Genomic DNA, 26797 nt, shown 5'->3' on the forward strand with positions numbered 1-26797 from the left:
CATTTCCATGCATGTTAAAAACAAGTTGATCTGAGCATCAGGTCGAATCAATTAAAATGGTATTCGAGAATACCTCGTTTGAAGTGGTATTTGAATTTGATTCAAATTAACTTCAAACCTAATAAATGTTAGCTATATTAGCATACCACCTTGCATCCTCATGCCATGCTCATGCATCATCGTGTTGCATATGATTGTTATTAATTGTTGTCATTTCTTTCGGTAGGCTCTGCTCCTCCGGATTCCACCGAATATCCGACTAACGGGTATTGTCCCTCTTCTGAGAAACAAGGCAAGCAACCATTTTTATCATCCTGATAAATCCCATGTTCTCGCTCCTACACTTACTTATTGCATTAGGATCAAATGCTCAAATGCTTTTTCCACGTTAGTTGAACCCAATTCCTTTGCACGACATGTCTTTGTCACAGTAAATAGCTGAACCTTGCAACCTAGCGTACCTGGTAGATGCTTGAGCCATGATGTGTCTTATCCTGCTATGCATGCTATGCTTAGAGTTGTGTATGGTCTGTCATCTGGGAGATGAACAGAATTGTGAGAATGTGTTCAGTAAGTAAAGGTGGTGTGTTGAACCTGATTTGGTAAAGGTACCGGTGAAAGGCTATGTAGGAGTACATGGCGGGTTGTTTCATTGGAACCGCCCTTAGGACCTGAGTTCCGTGTATGTAATCCAAGATGAGATACTACCACATGCTGGGCCCTAAAATATGACCTCGCTCGACTTATTAATCGCTTAGTACTCGGTCCAGGAGTTGCAAGTAGTTTCTGGTGTTTATAGTCATGCTGGAGGTCGTGCATAGCACTGACCTGAGAGGTGGGCTGTGATGCGGTAGGCAGTGGCACGGTGTACCAAGTGGCACCCGGATGGTGGGCTTGGGAACTCATAAAATTGTCAAGATAAGCGTGAGTGTCATGGACGGCATTTCCATACGGAGACGGAATGATTCCACGATGGAGTATTGTTGTGGTGTTAGTGGACTCGTGTGCGAGAAATCAAGTTATCAAATTTTTTTTTTTAAATGCAAGTTGTCTAGCGACGAGTCAAATGCTGGCTTTCCGCATGAAACCCCACAATTCCTTATTGATACATTGCCTGAGTAGATAGTTATCCTAAAGTCTTGCTGAGTACCTCCGTACTCATGTTTGCTTAATATTTGTTGTAGAGGTTGTTAATGACCCTAATGGAGGGTTCTTCCTAGACATCGACGACGACAAGTAGCTGGTATCCCAGCTACGATCTGGCCCTAGGGTGGGTCTGTAGTATAGTCAGGCCATGTGCCTTCTAGTTTCATCTGTCTGTACTCAGACAACTTATCTACTTTCGCTGGCTTGTAACTTGAATGATTGTTATGATGGGTCGTGAGACCCCTACTGTGTAATATTATGTGTGAGGCTCTTCCGAGCCTTTTAAATAAAGCTTGTATGTTTATGGTTATGTTGTGATGCCATCGATGTATCTATACATATCGGTATGCCATGCGTACGTGTGTCGTAGTTGATATGTATGGGGTTCGATTACCTAGCCGTAGACTTTAGTAGCAGTCCTTACAGGCAAATGCCCCTTTGTGATCCAACGAGCCATGGTAGCTTGCTACTGCTCCGGACACATTGGTTGACCGGCGTGTGTCCTTCTTAGCTGTTGTGTCTGTCCCCTTTGGGGAAATGTCACGCAATGTAATGGAGTCCTTGTACCTTGCTACGACTCATCTACATTCGCTGGTGACCGACACCTGCTTTGCTGGGTCATGTATGCATGTCCCTGTGCGGAACTGCCACTTTGGTTTATGACTAGACATGTCGATCTGGGTTCTTTGTCATTGGGATGCTAGCAAGACAATTGCATACGCGAGTCAAAAGGCGCAAACGGTCCCGGCTAAGGTAAGGCTGCAGCCGTGGGGTTAACCGTGCGTGAGACCGCAAAGAGATGCGTTGTGTTACAGGCTGGATTCCTATGGCTTAGGATCGGGGTCCCGACAGTGGGATAGACAAGACCGCTTCTTCGTGGACCCCTTGTGAGTGGAGCCCTCCGTGGAGTCTCGGAGTCATTACCCTCCGTGGGTTAAAGTCTCCACTAATGTGTATGTATGATAGCACCACCTATCGCAACCACGTCAAAAAATGGTCGTGTCAACCTTTGCATTTGATTTTCCTATCCCCACCCTCCACTTACATTTGCATGTCATTACTTTCTACTACAATACTCCTAGATATGCATGTGTAGGGTGTGCTTGACTTACTACAACTGCTAAAACTGGCCCACAACTAAAATTGGGAAAAGGCTAAAAAAATTATTTGGTCAAATAGTCTAATCACCCCTCGTCTAGACATACTTCGGTTCCTATAGCTACATGATGGTTTTTATCATCACTCATTGGATACTAATTATTATTTTTCATCCGGTCTTATGACCCATGCAAACTACTGTTACTATTTGTCGAGCTCTCAAACAAATATAAGTGAAGAACAAGAGCATAATATTTCTATGAAATCTACATGCGATCGTGCTCAAAAAGATATAAGTGAAGTACTAGAGCAATTGCTAAGCTCAAAAGATATAAGTGAAGCACATAGAGTATTCTAACAAATTGCGATGATGTGGTATCTCTCTCAAATAGATTTGTCCATCAATCAATGATTGTGGTAAACCAAAAGTAAAAGCAAACAAAAGTAAATGACACTCCAAGCAAAATACATATCATGTGACGAATAAAAATATAGCTCCAAGTAACATACCGATGGATTGAGACGAAAAGAGGGGATGCCTTCCGAGGCATCCCCAAGCTTAGATGCTTGAGTATTCCTAGAATAGTACCTTGGGGTGCCTTGGTCATCCCCAAGCTTAGGCATTTGCTGATCCTCAATCGCTTGTGAATCGAGACAATACCCAAGACCTGAAAACTTCAATCACATAGAAGTCAACAAAACATTGTGAGATCCGTTAGTATAAGCAACATGCAAACCACTTTCAGGTCATGTAACAAATTGGTTCTTATTTTATTTTTCCATAGGGTAATGTGTCTTAACACCTCCATGGCTTTTACCCCCCCATACAATCTATAGCATCATCAAAACAAGCAAACTACACATGCAAAAACAGAATCTAACTAAAAAATAACAATCTGTAGTAATCTGTAATGAACCAATACTTCTGTAACTCAAACAATTCTGAAAAATTAGGAGGAGTTCAGTAATTTGTATAGAAATACTTGTACAAACTTCAGCTTAAAAAGTCATTCCAGTAAAATTTGATAAATTCTGCACTGGATGTCAAAGTTTCTGTTTTTGCATAGTATCAATTCTACTCATCATGCAAACCATCCCAAAGGCTTTATTTGGCACAAACACTAATTATAACATAAAAACACTATCATTATCAAGGAAATGATCATGTTATCACACACTAACAAAATAAAAAAGCAAAAATTAAAGATAATTATTGGGTTGCCTCCCAACGAGCGTTATTGTTTTACGCCCCTAGCTAGGCATTTTCACAATAAAATTATCCATGTCCTTTTTCTTTTGCATATCACAAAGTTCAACAAAGGTATTGAGATGTGAACCGGGATCCTCATTAGGACTTCCCGAAAATTTCTCTTTCATGACAAGATTTAGTAATGCATCATTCATATCAAAAGCATTCGCACTAGTGGCGGGTGGTATAGGAGTACTAATAAAATCATTGTTATTAGTATTTGAGAAGTCACACAACTTAGTAGTATCTTGAGACATGGTGACCGAGCAAGCAAAGTAACAAGCAATACAAGCAAACAACAAAGCGAAGAGGCAATATAGTGACAAGCTAAGCAAGCAAAGATAAATATTTTTGTATTTTTATTTTTTATATGAGACAAACTAAATATATGAGAAAATAAAAAGAGGAAAAAGTGAATGAATTTTTTTGTGTAATTACTTGGTAGTTGGTTATGATATTCCCAGCCAACGGCGCCAGAAATCCTTCTTGATACTCGTGATCTACGTTCGGTTTCCGTGAAGAGGAACAGGCTATCGCAGCATAAAGTGGGTAACTATTTCCCTCAGCTATGAAACCAAGGTTTATCGAACAAATAGGAATATCAACCACAATCGTCTTCAGTGGCTGAACACTAAAGAACAAACAATTTGCACCCAACACGGGCAAGAGGGTTGTTAATCCTCTTGTGTTGCTATTTGCAAGCAAGTGGGTGTGTAGATAATTGTAGATACCAAGATGAAATAAAAACAAGTAAATGGCAACAAGGTAATGAAGGTTTTATCAATATGTTGTCAATAGACCTGGGTGCCATAGCTTTCTATAATGGCATTTCCATGAAAAATAGCATATGGTGGGTGAACAAATTAGTGTTGGGCAATTGACAGAAAAACGGATACTTGTAGGATTGAAAGTATGTCTAGAGAGGGGTGATTAGACTACTTGACAAGATAAAACTTAGACTTTCCCAATTTTTAGTGTGGGCCAGTTTTAGCAACTATGACTAGTCAAGTACACCCTACACATGCATATCTAAGAGTATAGCAACGGAAAGTAAAACATGCAAGTGTAAAGTAGAGGGTAAGGTAGGGAGATCAAACACAAAGGTTGACACAACGATTTTTTGCACGGTTCCGATAGGTGGTGCTATCACATGTCCATGTTAGTGGAGACTTCAACCCATGAAGCGTAACAGCTGTGAGAGCCATGGAGTGCTCCGCCCACAAGGGGTCCAAGAAGAAGCGACCTTGTCTATTCCACCGCGGCTTCCGTCCACACAGGACTAGCCTCACTCATGGTATATCTTCACGAAGTAGGCGATCTACTTCCCCTTACAAACATCTTGGTTCAATTCCACAACACGAAGTAGGAGGCTCCCAAGCGACATCTAACCAATCTAGGAGGCACCACCCTCCAAAAGGTAATAGATGTGGTAGAACGATGAACTCCTTGCTCTTGTGCTTCAAAACATAATCTCCTTGATATTCAATCACTCTCTCTTGGATTTGGCAGGGGTAGGAGAGATTGATCTTGTGGAAAGCAACTTGGGGAGGCTAGAAATCAAGGTTCAAATGGTTGGAATGGAATCTCTTGATCTCAACACATGAGTAGGTGTCTCTCTCTTAGAAAAATGGATCTGGCAAGTGTAAGTGTGTTCTGAATATTTACTCTATGAATGCGAGGTAGGTGGACGGGTATATATAGGCATGCCCAAAAATCCAACCATTACATCATTACTGCCGAACTCGGTGACACCGAAATGAATTTCAGTGGTACCGAGTTGCTCAAATGTGGCAACTTTTGAATTCTCGGTGAGACCGACATAGGAATATCGATGGTACCGATATCATGACCTAGACTCGTCCCAAACTCGGTGAGACCGACTTCAAACTCGGAAATTCCAAAACTTGAAATTATCTCAACAAAATGTTGGTCACCCAATCTCGGTGGCACCGATGGAAATGTTGGTTGTACCGAGATGATGGGATTGGCATTACATCTATCTAAGTGTAAAATTGGTATGGCCGAGTAGGAAATGTTGGTGCCACCGATTTTGCATATGTGTCTTGGGAAAAATATATTTTGTGGGAAAGTGGCTGAGTATTTTTGGTGGCTATCTCTAAGCACTCGAGAAACCAATTCATGATAATACCTCATCCCCTTCATGACTAGGCGATTTTTACAATTTCATCACAAAGGAAATTCCTAGTGAGGAAAGTCATCGGTCATGAACTGAGTGCAGCGGAAAAAGTACCAAGTCAGAAGTGCAAAAACGTCTACAGAAAAGTACTCAGCATGACTTTAGAGAATCGGTTTGCACGGGTCACAAGTACAGGATAAGAAGGTGAAGAATAACTCAGGTGAAGAATTTGAGGTGAGGAAATTCAGAGAAAATATTCATTCAAATTCTTCAAACAGTACAGATGAAAGTCTTCAACATTCAATTCATGAAATGAGAGTGTTGAGGAAATAGAACGAGTAGCTCGATGAAGACATTTGTTGATGACCTAGTTCCAACTGTTGTGACAGTTGTACGTCTGGTTTGGAGCGTCTTGGTATTGAAACCAAAGGATACACAGTCTCTACCGTATTCTCCTAGAGCTAAGGACACACAGTCCTCGCCCAACACTTGTGGTAAGCCTTCAGGGCAGACATCCCAACCCTCAAAAACTCGGTCACCAAGTGATCCACAATTGACTGCTGGATGCTCTAGACCATGCCGCCTAGCCGTTTGTAGGATGCACGGTCCTCAAAGGTAACTAGCGTTGGTTCCACATAGGAATAACTTCTTCAGTGATGCTCAATCACTTGGGTTTTAGTTTGGGTTTGGGTGTTTCGGGTATTTCTCACCTGATGATTTTCACTCAAAGGTTCTGAGGAATTTGGGTTGCTCTAAATGACTAGTGTGAGTTTCTCTCGAAACAGCCAACCAGCTAGTGGTTGTGCGGGCGGTTATTTATAGCCTGGGAGCATCACGACATGATTTCACATAGATGCCCTTTAATAATATGACCATTGGGTGGATAAGATCTAGGACAGGTGGCGCATGGTGCGGCAACGGTCGGAACTTTGAACTGTGAAAGTCCTCATGTCTCTTATGTTCCTCACTTTGAGGATTTGGTAGATGTAGGTTTGGGTTGAGCATCATGAGGAAATTTGTTCCATAGTTTTACCTCGACCCCCTTTAACAGTACGGTGTTCCTATGACTCAAGTATAAAGAAAATGAAACGGAAAGAGTAAATCTTCAAGATTCAAAGTCTTCGGAGTGTTTTCTTCAGGACACACTGAATTCGTCATCTTCAATATCTTCATGAGGAATATCAATTTCTTCACAATTTCTTCGCGATCAAAGTCTTCAAGGAATGGCCAAAGTCTTCACCCGTAGACATTCAATAGGGGTCGATATTCATCGAATAACTCAAACTCATCAACAACTTATAGAGCATGTGTACACTTACAAACGTATCAGTCTCTTAACCTATAAGTCTTCAAACCATCAAAATCACTAAGGGGCAATAGATGCACTTACAATCTCCCCCTATTTGGTGGTTGATGAAAAATAGGTAATGTTTTGAACGGGGATAATAATATGAAATGTAAGTACCGAGTTTGTGGAATTTGAAGGTAAGATAGAGAGAAATTCCTCCTGGAGATGTACATGTTTTTGAGAAATTTGGTTTGAGCAGCAAATGCACACTGATGATATATATTTGACATATAGTATGAGGAATTTATAGTTCACGCATGCATTTGACATATAGTATGAGGAATTTGAAATGCATGATGAAAAATGGCGTCTGACGAATTTCAGCATGCATGCATTAATTAACTTGAGGAATAAGCATGCGATGAAAAAGGTTAAAGGTGTCAAAACACCATCAAGCTTAAGTTACAACTCATTACATCAAAAACTTCAGAAGAACCAAGAGTTTGTAACTTAATAAAGTTTATAAGCCCATAAATTTGACCCGCTTGAAGACTAACTCTCCGATTTCTCCCCCTTAGTCATGAAGTGACGAAAAAGGATGAAACTAAGGACTAACGCCCATGAAGATCGTCACTTCTGTGTTGAGGAAGAGGCGTGAGGATTCTTCGAGTCAGACTTCCTTGTTGGGCCAGTTGAAGTATCCGCAGGTTCTTCATCGGAATCAGCAATGCGGAATGATGAAAATGAGATGTCCACCAAGTTAGGAACTCGAATATTCTTGAATTTCTTCTTTTGTGCCCATGACCAATCAAAGTCCCGAGTGAATTCCAATTCTTCAAGTTCCTTTGGAGTCTTCAGGTGAGACAATATGGCCCAACTGCGATCAAATACCTCATGAGGATAATAGTGACTTTTCTTCACAACATTTTGAGTATCATTGAGGGTTTTCACAATGGAGCTAAACTAGCATTTTACCCACTTATGGTTGTGATCGACTTTCTGATGAATACTCAGTGTTGGGGATCGTAGTAATTTCAAAAAATTCCTACACCATACAAGGATCTATCTATGGAGAAATCAGCAACAAGAGAGGTTGTAGAGCATCTTCATACCTTTGAAGATCGCTACGCGTGAGCGTTACTAGAACGCGGTCGATGGAGTCATACTCCCGGCGATTCAGATTGCCGTCTATTCCTATCTACGTGCCGAATCACGGCTCCTTCGTGTTGAACACACGTAATGCCCGGTGACGTCTCCCATGCCTTGATCCAGCAAGGAGGAGGGAAAGGTTGAGGGAGAGCTCCGGCAGCGTGACGGCATGGTGGCGGTGGAGCTATGAGGTATTCCGGCGGAGCTTCTCCAAGCTGCGTGGAAGAGGAAGAAGAACTGGGTTGCCTGGAGAGGGAGGAAACGATTTATGTGTGTGCTCCAAAGGCCAAAACCCTCCACTATATATAGGGGGATAGGGAAGGGGGTGCCCTCCTTAGGGTTCCCACCCCCAAGGGGTGCGGCAGCCTTATCTAGGGCTGGTGGTGGCGGCCAGGAAAGGAGGAGGGGGTGTGGCGCACCCCAGATGGGCCTTGGGCTGTCACATCCTTAGATTCCATTTGGTGTTTAGCAAGATTGTGCTCATGTTTTATTTTTGCATTAAAAATGAAAATAGGGATGAAAGAAACCCTAGCACCTCACCTTGTTTAACCCAAAATAAAAAAAGTGTGATTTCAATGAACCCAAAATGGCCTTCATAAAAGCCCACCCTTTTGATAAATATTGGAAACAATATTCCAGGCGTGGAATTATTTTTCAAATAATTTTGGCATTTTATTTCAACCACAAAAGCCACTGATAATATCCAAATAATGGGTTTTAAATATCTCGGGATATTATAAAATGCTGAAACATTTTTGTGGACTTGGAAATATTCCAAATAACACCCCACAATTATATTCCCTATTTTAGGAATAGTTTGGAGCCAACACAATAAATGAAAAAAATGTTAGAATTGCAAACAGAAAAGAAATAAAGAAAAAATGGAAAAACCTTATCTAACGCCTACCTGGCCTGGTCCACTCGTTCATGTCGTCTTCCTCCTCGCCAGTCGGCACCAGGAGGTGGCCGTCGTTTCTCCTCACCGCGGGACGCAGCTATGTGGATGCTTTCCTCCTGCGTCGTGCTGGCCGTGAGGAGATAACCCTCCTGCGCTCATTCCCGTAGTGCCCATCTCCCCATTCTCCCTCCTTCCCTCTCTCCTCTCGACCGCCATTGGAGCCGAGCTCGAGCTCGAGCACGCCGCCGTCTCCGGCCACATCAAGCCTCCCCGAGCACTCCATCATCTCCGCCTAGTCAAGCTCGTCCTCCACGCGAACGAAATCGAGCCCCCGAGCCCTACAACACTCCCAACACCGTCGTCTTCAACCTTCGGCCGCCGGCAAGCCGTCGTTGATTCACCAGCTATGCCACCTCCCCGAGCAGTCTGAACCTCTCATCGTCATCGTCGTGAGCTCCAGAGTGTTTCCCCTCATCTTCCCCTCTCTCTCCTGCTCTCTAGCCCCGTGGCCGTCGAACCCGATCTCCGGCCGCCGCCATGGCTCGTCATCGGTGCTCTCCGGCCACCCCTAGCCTCTCTAGCTGCCCCTGTTGGATGAGGCCGAGCCTGGGCTTCGTCCTAGTGCTCTTGGCACTCGAATCCGAGCCCTATATCTCGATTTGGAGCAACTCCAGCAAGGCATAGCCGCGGGTTTGGTCACCGCCGGTCAGCCTCCGGCGGGTGATGACATGGCCACCCTAATCCTCTATTAGTTAGCGCTAACATCCACTGACAGTGGGCCCTAGAGGTGGGTCAAACATACTAAGGGGCTGGTCAGCGCGGGATTATCCCCTATGACACTGACCAATGGGCCCCACTGGCCAGGTTTGACCTAGCCAGCCTGTGTTGACCTAGTGACGTCAGCCTGGCGCAATAAATCAATTTTGTGATTAAAAATAATTCCAGAAATGTTGAAAACTTTGAAAAACATAGAAAATAAAATATATCTCCAAATTTGATAAATAATATATGTAAAATGATCAGAAAAATTCAATGAACACAATGGTGCTACTTGCATACATGACAAACCTAGTTATGAAACAGCATCAGGTCAAATCAATTAAAAGAGTTTGATAAATATCCTATTTTAAATAATATTTGAATTTTGAATTCAAATCAGAATTAAACTAAGGTGATGTTATCCACATTAAACCATGTTATATTTCATTTCATGCCTGATCATGCATCATATTGTCGCATCTGAATGATATTGATTGTCGCTATTATTTCGGAAGGCTCTGCCCCTCCAGAAACGTCCGAATAACCGACTGACGGATTTAATCCTTCCTCTGAGCAACAAGGCAAGCACCATTTTCTATCATCCTGATAAAATCCCATGTTTCCGCTCCTGCTCTCACTTATTGCATTAGGACAAAATATTTCAAATGTTTTACTTCGGTAGCTGAACCCATTCCTTTGCATGACCTATCATTGTCACAGTAAATAGCTAAACCTTGCAACCTAGCATACCTGGTAGTTGCTTGAGACATGGTGTGTCTTATCCTGCTATGCCTAGAGTTGTGTCCGGTCTGTTTCATCTCGGTGATGAACATGAATGGATGAATGTGTTCTAGTGACAAACAATAAGTGTAGAACCTGATTTGGTAAAGGTACCGATGAAAGGCTCTGTAGGAGTACATGGCGGGTTGTTTCATTGGAACCATCCTTAGGAACTGAGTTCCGTGTACGTAATCCAAGACTAGCTACTACCATACATTGGGCCCGAAACCAATGGACCCTCTCGACTTATTAATCGCCTAGTACTCGGTCCAGGAGTTGCAAGTAGTTTCTGGTGTGTATGGTCATGCTGGAGGCCATGCAAGGTGCTCACCTTAGAGGTGGGTTGTGACGGTGTATGCAGTGGCACAGTGTACCAAGTGGCACCCGGATGGTGGGCTTGGGGGAACCTTGCGCAGATCGTTTGGGGCCGTAGCGGAAACCTTGGTCGGACTTTCGTGCGGGTTCACTCTCAAATAGGCGATAAACCTGGACTAGGTATTAGTGTGATTAACGGTCGTGGCCGACTCCCTTGTTTGGCTTCCGCTTGAAGGTTGCCTAGGTGCATGACGTGCACATGGCGATAAGTGGCGAGAGCGTGTGTGAAGTGTTGGGAAACGTCGCATGGGAAACAAAAAAATTCCTACGCGCACGAAGACCTATCATGGTGATGTCCATCTACGAGAGGGGATGTGTGATCTACGTACCCTTGTAGACCGTACAGCAGAAGCGTTAGTGAATGCGGTTGATGTAGTGGAACGTCCTCACGTCCCTCGTTCCACCCCGCGAACCGTCCCGCGATCAGTCCCACGATCTAGTGCCGAACGGACGGCACCTCCGCGTTCAGCACACGTACAGCTCGACGATGATCTCGGCCTTCTTGATCCAGCAAGAGAGACGAATAGGTAGAAGAGTTCTCCGGCAGCGTGACGGCGCTCCGGGGATTGGTGATGATATCGTCTCAGCAGGGCTCCGCCCGAGCTCTGCAGAAACGCGATCTAGAGGTAAAACCGTGGAGATATGTGGTCGGGCTGCCGTGCCAAAGTTGTGTCAAATCAGCCCTAAAACCTCCGTATATATAGGGGGAATAGGGGCAGCCTTGCCTTGGGGTCCAAGGACCCCTAAGGGCTTCGGCCGAGCCAAGGGGGGCGGCCCTCCACTTCCAAACCGAGTCCAACTAGGTTTGGAAGGAGGAGTCCTTCCCCCTTTTCCCACCTCCTCTTTTTTTCTCTTTGATTTTTCTTCCTATGGCGCATAGGACTCTTTTGGGCTGTCCCACCAGCCCACTAAGGGCTGGTGTGCCACCCTCAAAGCCTATGGGCTTCCCCGGGGTGGGTTGCCCCCCCCCCCCCCCCGGTGAACACCCGGAACCCATTCGTCATTCCCGGTACATTCTTGGTAACTCCGAAAACCTTCCGGTAATGAAATGAGGTCATCCTATATATCAATCTTCGTTTCCGGACCATTCCGGAAACCCTCGTGACGTCCGTGATCTCATCCGGGACTCCGAACAACATTCGGTAACCAACCATATAACTCAAATACGCATAAAACAACGTCGAACCTTAAGTGTGCAGACCCTGCGGGTTCGAGAACTATGTAGACATGACCCGAGAGACTCCTCAGTCAATATCCAATAGCGGGACCTGGATGCCCATATTGGATCCTACATATTCTACGAAGATCTTATTGTTTGAACCTCAGTGCCAAGGATTCATATAATCCCGTATGTCATTCCCTTTGTCCTTCGGTATGTTACTTGCCCGAGATTCGATCGTCAGTATCCGTATACCTATTTCAATCTCGTTTACCGGCAAGTCTCTTTACTCGTTCCGTAATACAAGATCCCGCAACTTACACTAAGTCACATTGCTTCCAAGGCTTGTGTGTGATGTTGTATTACCGAGTGGGCCCCGAGATACCTCTCCGTCACACGAAGTGACAAATCCCAGTCTCGATCCATACTAACTCAACGAACACCTTCGGAGATACCTGTAGAGCATCTTTATAGTCACCCAGTTACGTTGCAACGTTTGATACACACAAAGTATTCCTTCGGTGTTAGTGAGTTATATGATCTCATGGTCATAGGAACAAATACTTGACACGCGGAAAACAGTAGCAATAAAATGACACGATCAACATGCTACGTCTATTAGTTTGGGTCTAGTCCATCACGTGATTCTCCTAATGACGTGATCGAGTTATCAAGCAACAACACCTTGTTCATAATCAGAAGACACTGACTATCTTTGATCAACTGGCTAGCCAACTAGAGGCTTGCTAGGGACAGTGTTTTGTCTATGTATCCACACATGTATATAAGTCTTCATTCAATACAATTATAGCATGGATAATAAACGATTATCTTGATACAAGAATTATAATAATAACTATATTTATTATTGCCTCTAGGGCATAATTCCAACAGTCTCCCACTTGCACTAGAGTCAATAATCTAGCCCTCACATCATCATGCGATTTACATTGTAATAAATCTCACACCCATACAGTTCTGGTGTTGATCATGCTTTGCCCATGGAAGAGGTTTAGTCAGCGGGTCTGCTACATTCAGATCTGTGTGCACTTTGCATATATTTACGTCCTCCCCTTCGACGTAGTCGCGGATGAGGTTGAAGCGTCGTTTGATGTGTCTGGACTTCTTGTGAAAACGTGGTTCCTTTGCTAGGGCAATGGCACCCGTGTTGTCACAGAACAAGGTTATTGGATTCAGTGCGCTTGGCACCACTCCAAGATCCGTCATGAACTGCTTCATCCAAACACCCTCCTTAGCCGCCTCCGAGGCAGCCATGTAGTCCGTTTCACATGTAGAATCAGCTACGATGCTTTGCTTGGAACTGCACCAGCTTAGCGCACCCCCATTAAGAATAAATACGTATCCGGTTTGTGACTTAGAGTCGTCCGGATCTGTGTCAAAGCTTGCATCGATGTAACCTTTTACGGCGAGCTCTTCATCACCTCCATACACGAGAAACATCTCCTTAGTCCTTTTCAGGTACTTCAGGATATTCTTGACCGCCGTCCAGTGATCCACTCCTGGATTACTCTGGAACCTACCTGCCATACTTATGGCCAGGCTAACGTCCGGTCTAGTGCACAGCATTGCATACATGATAGAACCTATGGCTGAAGCATAGGGGACGGTGCACATATGCTCTCTATCCTCATCAGTTGCTGGGCACTGAGTCTTACTCAATCTCGTACCTTGTAAAACTGGCAAGAACCCTTTCTTGGACTGTTCCATTTTGAACCTCTTCAAAACTTTATCAAGGTATGTGCTTTGTGAAAGTCCTATCACGCGTTTCGATCTATCCCTGTAGATCTTAATGCCTAGAATGTAAGCAGCTTCTCCTAGGTCCTTCATAGAGAAACTTTTATTCAAGTAATCCTTTATGCTCTCCAAAAACTCTACGTTGTTTCCAATCAGCAATATGTCATCCACATATAATATTAGAAACGCCACAGAGCTCCCACTCACTTTCTTGTAAATACTAGATTCTCCAACCACTTGTATAAACCCAAATGCTTTGATCACCTCATCAAAGCGTTTGTTCCAACTCTGAGATGCTTGCACCAATCCATAAATGGATCGCTGGAGCTTGCACACCTTGTTAGCATTCTTAGGATCGACAAAACCCTCGGGTTGCATCATATACAACTCTTCATTAAGGAAACCGTTAAGGAACGCCGTTTTGACATCCATCTACCAGATTTCATAATCGAAAAATGCAGCTATTGCTAACATGATTCTGACGGACTTAAGCATCGCTACGGGTGAGAATGTCTCATCGTAGTCAACTCCTTGAACTTGTGAAAAACCCTTTGCCACAAGTCGAGCTTTATAAACGGTCACATTGCCGTCAGCGTCCGTCTTCCTCTTAAAGATCCATTTGTTCTGAATAGCCTTGCGGCCCTCAGGTAGTACTTCCAAAGTCCACACTTTGTTCTCATACATGGATCCTATCTCGGACTTCATGGCTTCTAGCCATTTGTTGGAATCTGGGCCCACCATTGTTTCTTCATAATTTGCAGGTTCATTGTTGTCTAACAACATGATTGATAAAACAGGATTACCGTACCACTCTGGAGCAGCACGTGGTCTCGTCGACCTGCGTGGTTCGACAGAAACTTGAACCGGGGTTTCATGATCATCATCATTAACTTCCTCCTCAACCGGCGTCGCAACAACAGAGGTTTCCCCTTGCCCTGCGCCACCATCCAGAGGGATGAGAGGTTTGACAACCTCGTCAAGTTCTATCTTCCTCCCACTCAATTCTCTTGAGAGAAACTCCTTCTCGAGAAAAGCTCCGTTTTTAGCAACAAACACTTTGCCCTCAGATTTGAGATAGAAGGTGTACCCAACTGTCTCTTTTGGGTAACCTATGCAGATGCACTTTTCCGCTTTGGGTTCCAGCTTTTCAGGCTGAAGCTTTTTGACATAAGCATCACATCCCCAAACTTTAAGAAACGACAACTTTGGCCTTTTGCCATACCACAGTTCGTATGGTGTCGTCTCAACGGATTTTGATGGTGCCCTATTTAAAGTGAATGCAGCTGTTTCTAATGCATAACCCCAAAATGATAATGGCAAATCGGTAAGAGACATCATAGATCGCACCATCTCTAATAAAGTACGATTACGACATTCGGACACACCATTACGCTGTGGTGTTCCAGGCGGTGTTAACTGTGAAACAATTCCACATTGTTTTAAGTGAGCACCAAACTCGAAACTCAGATATTCACCCCCACGATCAGACCGTAGGAACTTGATCTTCTTGTTACGATGATTTTCAACTTCACTCTGAAATTGCTTGAACTTTTCAAATGTTTCAGACTTATGCTTCATTAAGTAGACATAACCATATCTACTCAAATCGTAAGTGAAGGTGAGAAAATAACGATATCCGCCGCGTGCCTCTACGCTCATCGGACCACACACATCAGTATGTATGATTTCTAACAAGTCACTTGCACGCTCCATTGTTCCGGAGAATGGAGTTTTAGTCATCTTGCCCATGAGGCATGGTTCGCACGTGTCAAGTGAATCAAAGTCAAGTGACTCCAAAAGTCCATCGGCATGGAGTTTCTTCATGCGCTTTACACCAATATGACCTAAGCGGCAGTGCCACCAAAATATGGCACTATCATTGTTAACTCTAACTCTTTTGGTCTCAATGTTACGTATGTGTGTATCACTATCAAGATTCAATATGAACAATCCTCTCACATTGGGTGCATGACCATAAAAGATGTTACTCATAGAAATAGAACAACCATTATTCTCTGACTTAAAAGAGTAACCGTCTCGCAATAAACAAGATCCAGATATAATGTTCATGCTCAACGCAGGCACTAAATAACAATGATTTAAGTTCATAACTAATCCTGATGGTAACTGAAGTGAAATTGTGTCGACGGCGATTGCATCAACCTTGGAACCATTTCCTACGCGCATCGTCACTTCATCTTTCGCCAGCCTTCGTCTATTCCGCAGTTCCTGTTTCGAGTTGCAAATATGAGCAACAGAACCGGTATCGAATACCCGGGCACAACTACGAGAGCCAGTTAAGTACACATCAATAACATGTATATCAAATATACCTGATTTTTCTTTGGCCGCCTTCTTAGCAGCCAGATACTTGGGGCAATTGCGCTTCCAGTGACCCATACCATTGCAATAGTAACACTCTGTTTCAGGCTTAGGTCCAGCTTTGGGTTTCTTCGTCGGATTGGCAACAGGCTTGCCGCTCTTCTTTGAATTACCCTTCTTGCCTTTGCCGTTTCTCTTGAAACTAGTGGTCTTATTCACCATCAACACTTGATGCTCTTTACGGAGTTCAGACTCTGCGACTTTCAGCATTGCAAACAACTCGCCGGGAGACTTGTTCATCCCTTGCATGTTGTAGTTCAACACAAAGCCTTTATAGCTTGGCGGCAGTGATTGAAGGATTCTGTCAGTGATAGCTTCTTGAGGGAGTTCAATCCCCAGCTCAGCTAGACGGTTTGAGTACCCAGACATTTTGAGCACATGTTCACTGACAGACGAGTTCTCCTCCATCTTGCAAGCATAGAATTTATCGGAGGTCTCATACCTCTCGATCTGGGCGTTCTTCTGAAAGATAAACTTCAACTCCTGGAACATCTCAAATGCTCCATGACGCTCAAAGCGACGTTGAAGTCCCGGTTCTAAGCCATACAAGACTACACATTTAACTACTGAGTAGTCCTCCTTACGTGCTAACCAAGTGTTCTTAACACCCTGATCAGCCGTAGCGGGTGGTTCATCTCCTAGCGCAGCATTAAGGACATAATCCTTCTTCCCAGCTTGTAAGATTAGCTTAAGATTACGAGCCCAGTCTACAAAGTTGCTTCCATCATCTTTCAACTTAGCTTTCTCTAGGAACGAATTAAAATTCAGGGTGACTGTCGCGTGAGCCATGATCTACAACACAAATATATTCGAAGTGGACTTAGACTATGTTCAAGATAATTAGAGTTTAACTTAATCAAATTACTTGCTAAACTCCCACTCAAAAAGTACATCTCTCTAGTCATTTGAGTGGTTCATGATCCACTTACACTAGCTCAAGTCCGATCATCACGTGAGTTGAGCATAGTTTCAGTGGTAAGCATCCCCATGCTAATCATATCATCTATATTATTCATGATCGACCTTTCGGTCTCATGTGTTCCGAGCCCATGTCTGCACATGCTAGGCTCGTCAAGCTTAACCCGAGTGTTCCGCGTGCGCAACTTTTTTGCACCCGTTGTATGTGAACGTTGAGTCTATCACACCCGATCATCACGTGGTGTCTCGAAACGACGAACTGTAGCAACGGTGCACAGTCGGGGAGAACACAATTTCGTCTTGAAATTTTAGTGAGAGATCACCTCATAATGCTACCGTCGTTCTAAGCAAAATAAGGTGCATAAAGGATTAACATCACATGCAATTCATAAGTGACATGATATGGCCATCATCATGTGTTCCTTGATCTCCATCACCAAAGCACCGGCACGATCTTCTTGTCACCGGCGCCACACCATGATCTCCATCAACGTGTCGCCATCAGGGTTGTCATGCTACTCATGCTATTACTACTAAAGCTACATCCTAGCAAAATAGTAAATGCATTTGCAAGCACAAACATTAGTTATAAAGACAACCCTATGGCTCCTGCCGGTTGCCGTACCATCAACGTGCAAGTCGATATTATCTATTACAACATGATCATCTCATACATCCAATATATCACATCACATCGTTGGCCATATCACATCACAAGCATACCCTGCAAAAACAAGTTAGACGTCCTCTAATTTTGTTGTTGCACGTTTTACGTGGTGACCATGGGTATCTAGTAGGATCGCATCTTACTTACGCAAACACCACAACGGAGATATATGAGTTGCTATTTAACCTCATCCAAGGACCTCCTTGGTCAAATCCGATTCAACTAAAGTTGGAGAAACTGACACCCGCCAGTCATCTTTGAGCAACGGAGTTACTCGTAGCGATGAAACCAGTCTCTCGTAAGCGTACGAGTAATGTCGGTCCGAGCCGCTTCGATCCAACAATACCGCGGAATCAAGAAAAGACTAAGGAGGGCAGCAAAACACACATCACCGCTCACAAAAACTTTTGTGTTCTACTCAAGAAGACATCTACGATTGAACCTAGCTAATGATGCCACTATTGGGGAATGTCCCATGGGAAACAAAAAATTTCCTACGCGCACGAAGACCTATCATGGTGATGTCCATCTACGAGAGGGGATGTGTGATCTACGTACCCTTGTAGACCGTACAGCAGAAGTGTTAGTGAACAAGGTTGATGTAGTGGAACGTCCTCACGTCCCTCGATCCGCCCCGCGAACCATCCCGCGATCAGTCCCACGATCTAGTGCCGAACGAACGGCACCTCCGCGTTCAGCACACGTACAGCTCGACGATGATCTCGGCCTTCTTGATCCAGCAAGAGAGATGGAGAGGTAGAAGAGTTCTCCGGCAGCGTGATGGCGCTCCGGAGGTTGGTGATGATCTCGTCTCAGCAGGGCTCCGCCCGAGCTCCGCAGAAACGCGATCTAGAGGTAAAACCGTGGAGATATGTGGTCGGGCTGCCGTGGCAAAGTTGTGTCAAATCAGCCCTAAAACCTCCATATATATAGGGGGAAGAGGGGGAGCCTTGCCTTGGGGTCCAAGGACCCCTAAGGGCTTCGGCCGAGCCAAGGGGGGCAGCCCTCCCCTTCCAAACCGAGTCCAACTAGGTTTGGAAGGAGGAGTCCTTCCCCCTTTTCCCACCTCCGCTTTTTTTTCTTTTCTCTTTGATTTTTCTTCCTATGGCGCATAGGGCTCTTTTGGGCTGTCCCACCAGCCCACTAAGGGCTGGTGCGCCACTCTCAAAACCTATGGGCTTCCCCGGGGTGGGTTGCCCCCCCCCCCGGTGAACACCCGCAACCCATTCGTCATTCCCGGTACATTCCCGGTAACTCCGAAAACCTTCCGGTAATCAAATGAGGTCATCCTATATATCAATCTACGTTTCTGGACCATTCTGGAAACCCTCGTGATGTCCGTGATCTCATCCGGGACTCCGAACAACATTCGGTAACCAACCATATAACTCAAATACGCATAAAACAACGTCAAACCTTAAGTGTGCAGACCCTACGGGTTCGAGAACTATGTAGACATGACCCGAGAGACTCCTTGGTAAATATCCAATAGCGGGACCTGGATGCCCATATTGGATCCTACATATTCTATGAAGATCTTATCATTTGAACCTCAGTGCCAAGGATTCATATAATCCCGTATGTCATTCCCTTTGTCCTTCGTTATGTTACTTGCCCGAGATTCGATCGTCAGTATCCGTATACCTATTTCAATCTCGTTTACCGGCAAGTCTCTTTACTCGTTCCATAATACAAGATCCCGCAACAACACCTTGTTCATAAAGTATTCCTCCGGTGTTAGTGAGTTATATGATCTCATGGTCATAGGAACAAATACTTGACACGCAGAAAACAGTACCAATAAAATGACACGATCAACATGCTACGTCTATTAGTTTGGGTCTAGTCCATCACGTGATTCTCCTAATGACGTGATCCAGTTATCAAGCAACAACACCTTGTTCATAATCAGAAGACACTGACTATCTTTGATCAACTGGCTAGCCAACTAGAGGCTTGCTAGGGACAGTGTTTTGTCTATGTATCCACACATGTATATAAGTCTTCATTCAATACAATTATAGTATGGATAATAAACGATTATCTTGATACAGGAATTATAATAATAACTATATTTATTATTGCCTCTAGGGCACAATTCCAACATGAAGAAGTACACCCCTACAGGGTTATAATCTATTCGAATAGTCGCGTCCGCGGATATGGACTACTTGGAGACATATGTTGTTCATAGATAACTTTAACGGCTACTCATAAAAGTATCAAGATAAGTATGAGTATCATGTATGGCATTCCCGTAGGAAGACGGGAAGGAATCCATGATAGTGTATTGTTGTGGTGGTAGTGGACTCGTGTACGACTTATCCAAGTTGTTTAAAACTATTTAAAATTGTAGTGTAGTCCAGCCAAGAGTCAAAGTTGGCTTGCTTCATGAAACCCCACAACCCCCTTATTGATACATGTGCATGAGTAGATAGATCTGTTCTAAAGTCTTGCCGAGTACCTTTGTACTCATATTTTAATAAATGTTGCAGAAGATACCCACGAGCCAACAGGTGGGTTCTAACTAGACCTCGATGATGACGAGTAGCTGGTGTCCCAGCTGTGACCTGGACCCTTTCAGAAGGGATATGTAGATAGTCGGGCTTTATGCATATTTATTTCAACTGTCTGTACTCAGACAACTTTAATGCTTCCGCTTGGCTTGTATGCCTTTGTTTATATGACTTGAGTGTCGGGTCATGTGACCCCTACCTGGATGAGCTTATTATGCAAGACTCTTCCGAGTCTTCTAAATAAATGTTGTGATGTTGTATGGTTTTGTTGTGATGCCATTGTTGTATCTATGCATATCAAGTATGTCAGGCGTACGTGTGATGCACTGTGATATGTATGGGGTTCGACACCTAGTCGTATTCCCTTAGTAGCTCTCTATACAGAGAAATGCCCCTTTGTGTTTCCACCGAGCCTTCGTAGTTCGCTACTGCTACGGACACATTGGTTGACCGGCATGTATCCTTCTTAGTTGTTGTGTCTGTCCCTACGGGGAAATGTCACGCGGTGTAATGGAGTCCTTGTAGCTTGCTACGACTCGTCTACACTCGCTGATGGCCGACACCTGCTTTGCTGGGTTATGTATGCTTGAGTTTATGACTAGTTATGTCGACCCGGGTCTTTGACATTGGAATGCTAGCGACACAATTTCATACGTGAGTCAAAAGGCGCAAACGGTCCCGGCTAAGGTAAGGTGGCAGCCATGGGATTAACCGTGCGTGAGACCGCCAAGGAATGCAATGTGTTACATGCTGGATTCTTATGGCTTAGGATCAGGGTCCCGACGGCGTTGGTATGTCACACCCTGTTTTTGCTATCACTTATCTATATTGTGAAAATCTGAGCTTGTTAAAACTTATTCGAAATTAATGTTGTGAGTTCCATGATTGATATTGTATGCCTGTGTGCTTTATCATGTGAGGATAAAACCGTATTTCATAACATTGATTTCCGAAAAAACCTTTACTTATTTCTGATCAAGGTAAAACCCTACCTTGAGTTGCACTACATGCCCTTGGTAGCAAGCGGTGCTTCTACTCAAAGTTGGTGATCTAATTTCAACCTATCTTTATATTTCAAAACCACAAAGATAATTATTTTTGTAATTATTTTCCTAATTAAATAACATGTCCATTTCTGAAGCCAGAATTGGTATTCCTACATGTAAAAATACTTTTCTGCCTTAGAAAAATCTGATTAAATTTGGAGATGATCAGAAGAATATATATTTTCCATACATAGGATTTTAAACCCCATATTATATTATATATTTTAAATAAAAACCCTGAGAGCTATTTCTGTCTGTTTTGGCATTTTGAAATATTTCCAAAGGAAATATTCTCAATAAATTCCTAGAAAATTCCAGTGATATCCCTAAGCCCTATTGGGTGTCCACATAAAGTTTCACCTTGATCAAAGGTGAAGAAGGACCCCAAATAACCCAAAAAACCCTTCTGTCCAGAATCAAGTTAGACCAACTCTACATAGCAAAGTTTGTCCAATGATGCTGGAACTTTGCAGGAGTGCCTAATACCTCAAATGAGGGTTCCACACCAAAAATGGGATTTGTGGGACTTAGTTGCCCACATTCCCTTTGGAACGGACGGATCTGGTCATATTGGAGTATTTTCAATTTCACAAAGCTAAACTTGTCCATTGGAGCTCAAATTTGGTGAAACCCCATGGTTTACCACCAAACCCAAACCTATTAAGTTGCAGCACCAGCGGTGGGGTGCAACCCCCTTAACCCACTGTTGAACACCTTTTGGCAGATAGGAAAAGGCCGCCTTAGCCACAGCTAAACCAAACCCCTTTGCTTCAAACTCATAGATTAAGTGGCCAGCATTTGTGTCTAGCCTTGGCAGGCGAGCGGGGCTATCGGCACGGCGGCTCCGGTGGGTTCCGGTGGCGGCCGGCGAAGAGGGGCGCCCTGGCGAGGCCCGGGGCAGCGGCCCTTGACGGGTGTAGCTCGGGAGCTGCGGGAGGAGGTCGGAGAGGCGGCGGCTTGATGGGCTTGGTCGGGCCCGATCTGGGCCTGGCGGGCCCGCGGGAGGAGAGAGGCTGGAGCGCTGGGAGAGAGAGAGGTGGCTCGGTTAGGGTTTTGGGGTGACACGGTTTTCGAGGAGAGGGGAGGGCTGTCTAAAAAATTAGGAGGAGATATATTTATAGACAAAAGGGAGGCTAGGTTTACCGGAATTTCATTCCGGACCCAACCGTGCGATCGGAATCGGACGATTCCGCAGGCGGGTTCGGTCAGTGGCTGTGTAGAGTGGTTAACCCGAGACGAGAGGGAAAATGGGCGGCCCGGCAATGAGATTTAAAACACCAAAAGACGTCCGACGATAGACCGAATATGGTGCCGCTACGGTCGACCGTTCGGGTACCAGACGGACTCCGTTGCGACGAAATTTGATAGGCGGCCTACCTATATTAAAATAAGACCGCACGTCAAGATCCAACCCAATCGGATAAAGTTTTACACACACTTTTAAAAACAAGATTCGAACGATGCCGCGGGCGCGTGCGAGTGTGATCGGGCTCAGAACGGACAACGATGAGAACCAGCAACTAACAACGGATGCAAGTTTTGAAAACTGGCGGCAACGGAGATGCCGATGCAATGCAGATGATGCGAATGATGCGATGATGATGCAACAAATAAATGAATCCACACGACGGAGACGGGATAAGAGGGGAATCTTTTGGAACGTCGGCATCGGGCTGTCATAATTGCACATTGAACTACTGAGTAGTCCTCCTTACATGTTAACCAGGCGTTGAAAACATCTTGGCTAGACGTAGCGGGTGGTTCATCTCCTAGCGCAGCATCAAGGACATAATCCTTCTTCCCAGCTTGGAGGAGCAGCTTTAGATTACGAGCCCAGTCTACAAAGTTGCTTCCATCATCTTTCAACTTAGCTTTATCTAGGAACGTATTAAAATTCAGGGTGACTATTGCGTGAGCCATTGATCTACAACACAAATATTCCAAAGTGGACTTAGACTATGTTTAAGATAATTAGAGTTTAACTAATCAAATTACTGATAAACTCCCACTCAAAAAGTACATCTCTCTAGTCATTTGAGTGGTACATGATCCAAATTCACTAACTCAAGTCCGATCATCACGTGAGTTGAGAATAGCTTCGGTGGTAAGCATCTCTATGCTAATCATATCAACTATATGATTCATGCTCGAACTTTCGGTCTCATGTGATCCGAGGCCATGTCTGCACATGCTAGGCTCATCAAGTTTAACCCGAGTGTTCCGCGTGTGCAACTGTTTTGCACTCGTTGTATGTGAACGTTGAGTCTATCACACCCGATCATCACGTGGTGTCTCGAAACAACGAACTGTCGTAACGATGCACAGTCGGGGAGAACACAATTTCATCTTGACATTTTAGTGAGAGATCACCTTATAATGCTACCGTCGTTCTAAGCAAAATAAGGTGCATAAAAGGATTGACATCACATGCAATCCAGAAGTGACATGATATGGCCATCATCTTGTGCTTCTTGATCTCCATCACCAAAGCACCGGCATGATCTTCTTGTCACCGGCGCCACACCATGATCTCCATCATCATGATCTTCATCATCGTGCCGCCATCCAGGTTGTCGTTTTATCTATGCTATTACTACTAAAGCTACGACCTAGCAATATAGTAATCGCATCTACAAACACAAACTTAGTTTAAAGACAACCCTATGTCTCCTGCCGGTTGCCGTAGCATCGACGTGCAACTCGATATTAACTATTACAACATGATCATCTCATACATCCAATATATCACATCACGTCATTGGCCATATGATATCACAAGCATACCCTGCAAAAACAAGTTAGACGTCCTCTAATTTGTTGTTGCATGTTTTATGTGGCTCCTATGGGTATCTAGTATGATCGCATCTTACTTACGCAAAAACCACAACGGAGATGTGCAAATTGCTATTTAACCTCTCTCCAAAGACTGCCTCGGTCAAAACCAATTCAACTAAAGTTGAAGAAACAGGCACCCGCTGCTGCGGCAACAAAAGTCCTTCCCTGGCGCTTAGGAATTCTTCTTGTTACTTCTCTGGTTTGCGTCGGTTTTTCCCTTGAAGAGGAAAGGGTGATGCAGCACAGGAGCAGTAATTATTTCCCTCATGTTGAGAACCAAGGTATCGATCCAGAAGGAGGGCCTCGTCAAGTCCAAAGTACCTGCGCAAACACAAACAACCTTGCACCCAACGCTCCAAAGGGGTTGTCAATCCCTTCAAGATTGTTTGCAAAGTGACATCTGACGGCGGAAAGTGCAACGAAGTAAAAAGTGTAAGGCTGAAAATATGGTGTGGAGTAGACCTGGGGGCCATAGTGTTCACTAGAGGATTCTCTCATAATAGGAAATATCACGGTGGGTGAACAAATTACTGTCGAGCAATTGATAGAACCGCGCAAAGTCATGACGATATCTAAGGCAATGATCATACATATAGGCATCACGTCCGAGACAAGTAGACCGATACTTTCTGCATCTACTACTATTACTCCACACATCGACCGCTATCTAGCATGCATCTAGTGTATTGAGTTCATGACAAATAGAGTAACGCCTTAAGTAAGATAACATGATGTAGAGGGATAATCTCAAACCAATAAGGAAAACCCCATCTTTTTACCCTTGATGGCAACAACACGATGCGTGCCTCGCTACCCCTTCTGTCACTGGGTGAGGTCACCACATGGTATGAACCCAAAACCATGCACTTCTCCCATTACAAGAATCATAGATCTAGTTGGCCAGACAAAACCCACAACTCGAAGATAATTACAAGGATATGAAATCATGCATAAGAGAGATCAGAAGAAACTCAAATAATATTCGTAGATAATCCGATCATAAATCCACAATTCATCGGATCTCGACAAACACACCGCAAAAGAAGATTACATCGGATAGATCTCCATGAAGATCATGGAGAACTTTGTATTGAAGACCCAAGAGAGAGAAGAAGCCATCTAGTTACTAGCTATGGACCTGTAGGTCTATGGTGAACTACTCACGCATCATCGGAGAGGTCATGGTGTTGATGAATAAGCCCTCCGTGTCCGAATCCCCCCTCCGGCAGGGCACCAGAATGTGCCCCAGATGGGATCTTGCGGAGACAGAAGATTGCGGCGGCGGAAAAGTGATTTCGATGATCTCCTGATTTTTTTGGGATTTTTAGGGAATTTATAGGCGCAACCCCTAGGTCAGGGGATGCTCAGGGGGCCCACAATCCTGGATGGCGCGGCCTCCCCCCCTGGCCGCGGGGTGGGGGCTTGTGGGGCCCCTGGGGCTCCCCTGCCTTGGCTCCCAAGCTCCCTGATCTTCTTCCGTTCCAGAAAAAAATCTTTTCGGGGATTTTCTTCTGTTTGCACTCCGTTTCAAAATCTCCTCTGAAAGGGGTCAAAAACATGGAAAAAACAGGAACTGGCACTTGGCACTGAGTTAATAAGTTAGTTCCAGAAAATATATAAATGGCATGCAAAACATCCGAAGTTTGACAAGATACTAGCATGAAACCATCAAAAATTATAGATATGTTGGAGACGTATCAAGCATCCCCAAGCTTAACTCCTGCTCGTCCTCGAGTAGGGAAGTGATAAAGAGTGAACTTTTGATGTGGAATGCTACCTAGCATAGTTGTCCTTTGCAACTTCTTTCACGTGACATGAATGTTCAGATCCGTAAGATACAAAACAATAGTTTGCTATTGACATGAAAACAATAATACTTCAAGCAAACTAGTAAGGTAATCATGAACTTTCAAAATAACAAGGCCAAAGAAAGTTATCCCTACAAAATCATATAGTCTAGCTATGCTCCATCATCCTCACACAACTAATGTAAATCATGCACAACCTCGGCATTGGCCAAGTAATTGTTTTCGCACTCTTACTTTCTCAAATGTTTTATAACTATCACACAATACATGAGCGCAAGCCATGGATATAGCACTATAGGTGGAATAGAGTGTGGTGGTGGTTGTGAGACAGAAAGAAGGAGATGGTCACACTGAATCAGCGTATCAATAGGCTATGGAGATGCCCATTAGTAGATATCAATGTGAATGAGTAGGGATTGCCATACAAAAGATGCACTAGAGCTATAAGTATGTGAAAGCTCAAAAGAAGAACTAGTGGGTGTGCATCCAACTTGCTTGCTCACGAAGACCTAGGGCAATTTTGAGGAAGCCCATCATTGGAATATACAAGCCAAGTTATATAATGAAGATTCCCACTAGCACATGGTAGTTACAAAGCAAGAAGCCTTCAATCATGAAGCACAAGTGTGGAAAAAAAGATAGTAGCATTGTCCCTTCTCTCTTTTCTATCTTTTTTCATTTGGGCTCTTTTGCCTCTTTTTTTTATTCCTCACATGGGACAATGCTCTAATAATGATGATCATGACACTTTTATTTAATCACAACTCAAAGATCACAATGATGATGACTCCATAGGAAATGCCTCCGGCAGTGTACCGGGATGTGCAACGAT

The sequence above is a fragment of the Hordeum vulgare genome, chromosome 2H (assembly GCF_904849725.1).
Source record: "Hordeum vulgare subsp. vulgare chromosome 2H, MorexV3_pseudomolecules_assembly, whole genome shotgun sequence".
NCBI classification, from domain to species: domain Eukaryota; kingdom Viridiplantae; phylum Streptophyta; class Magnoliopsida; order Poales; family Poaceae; genus Hordeum; species Hordeum vulgare.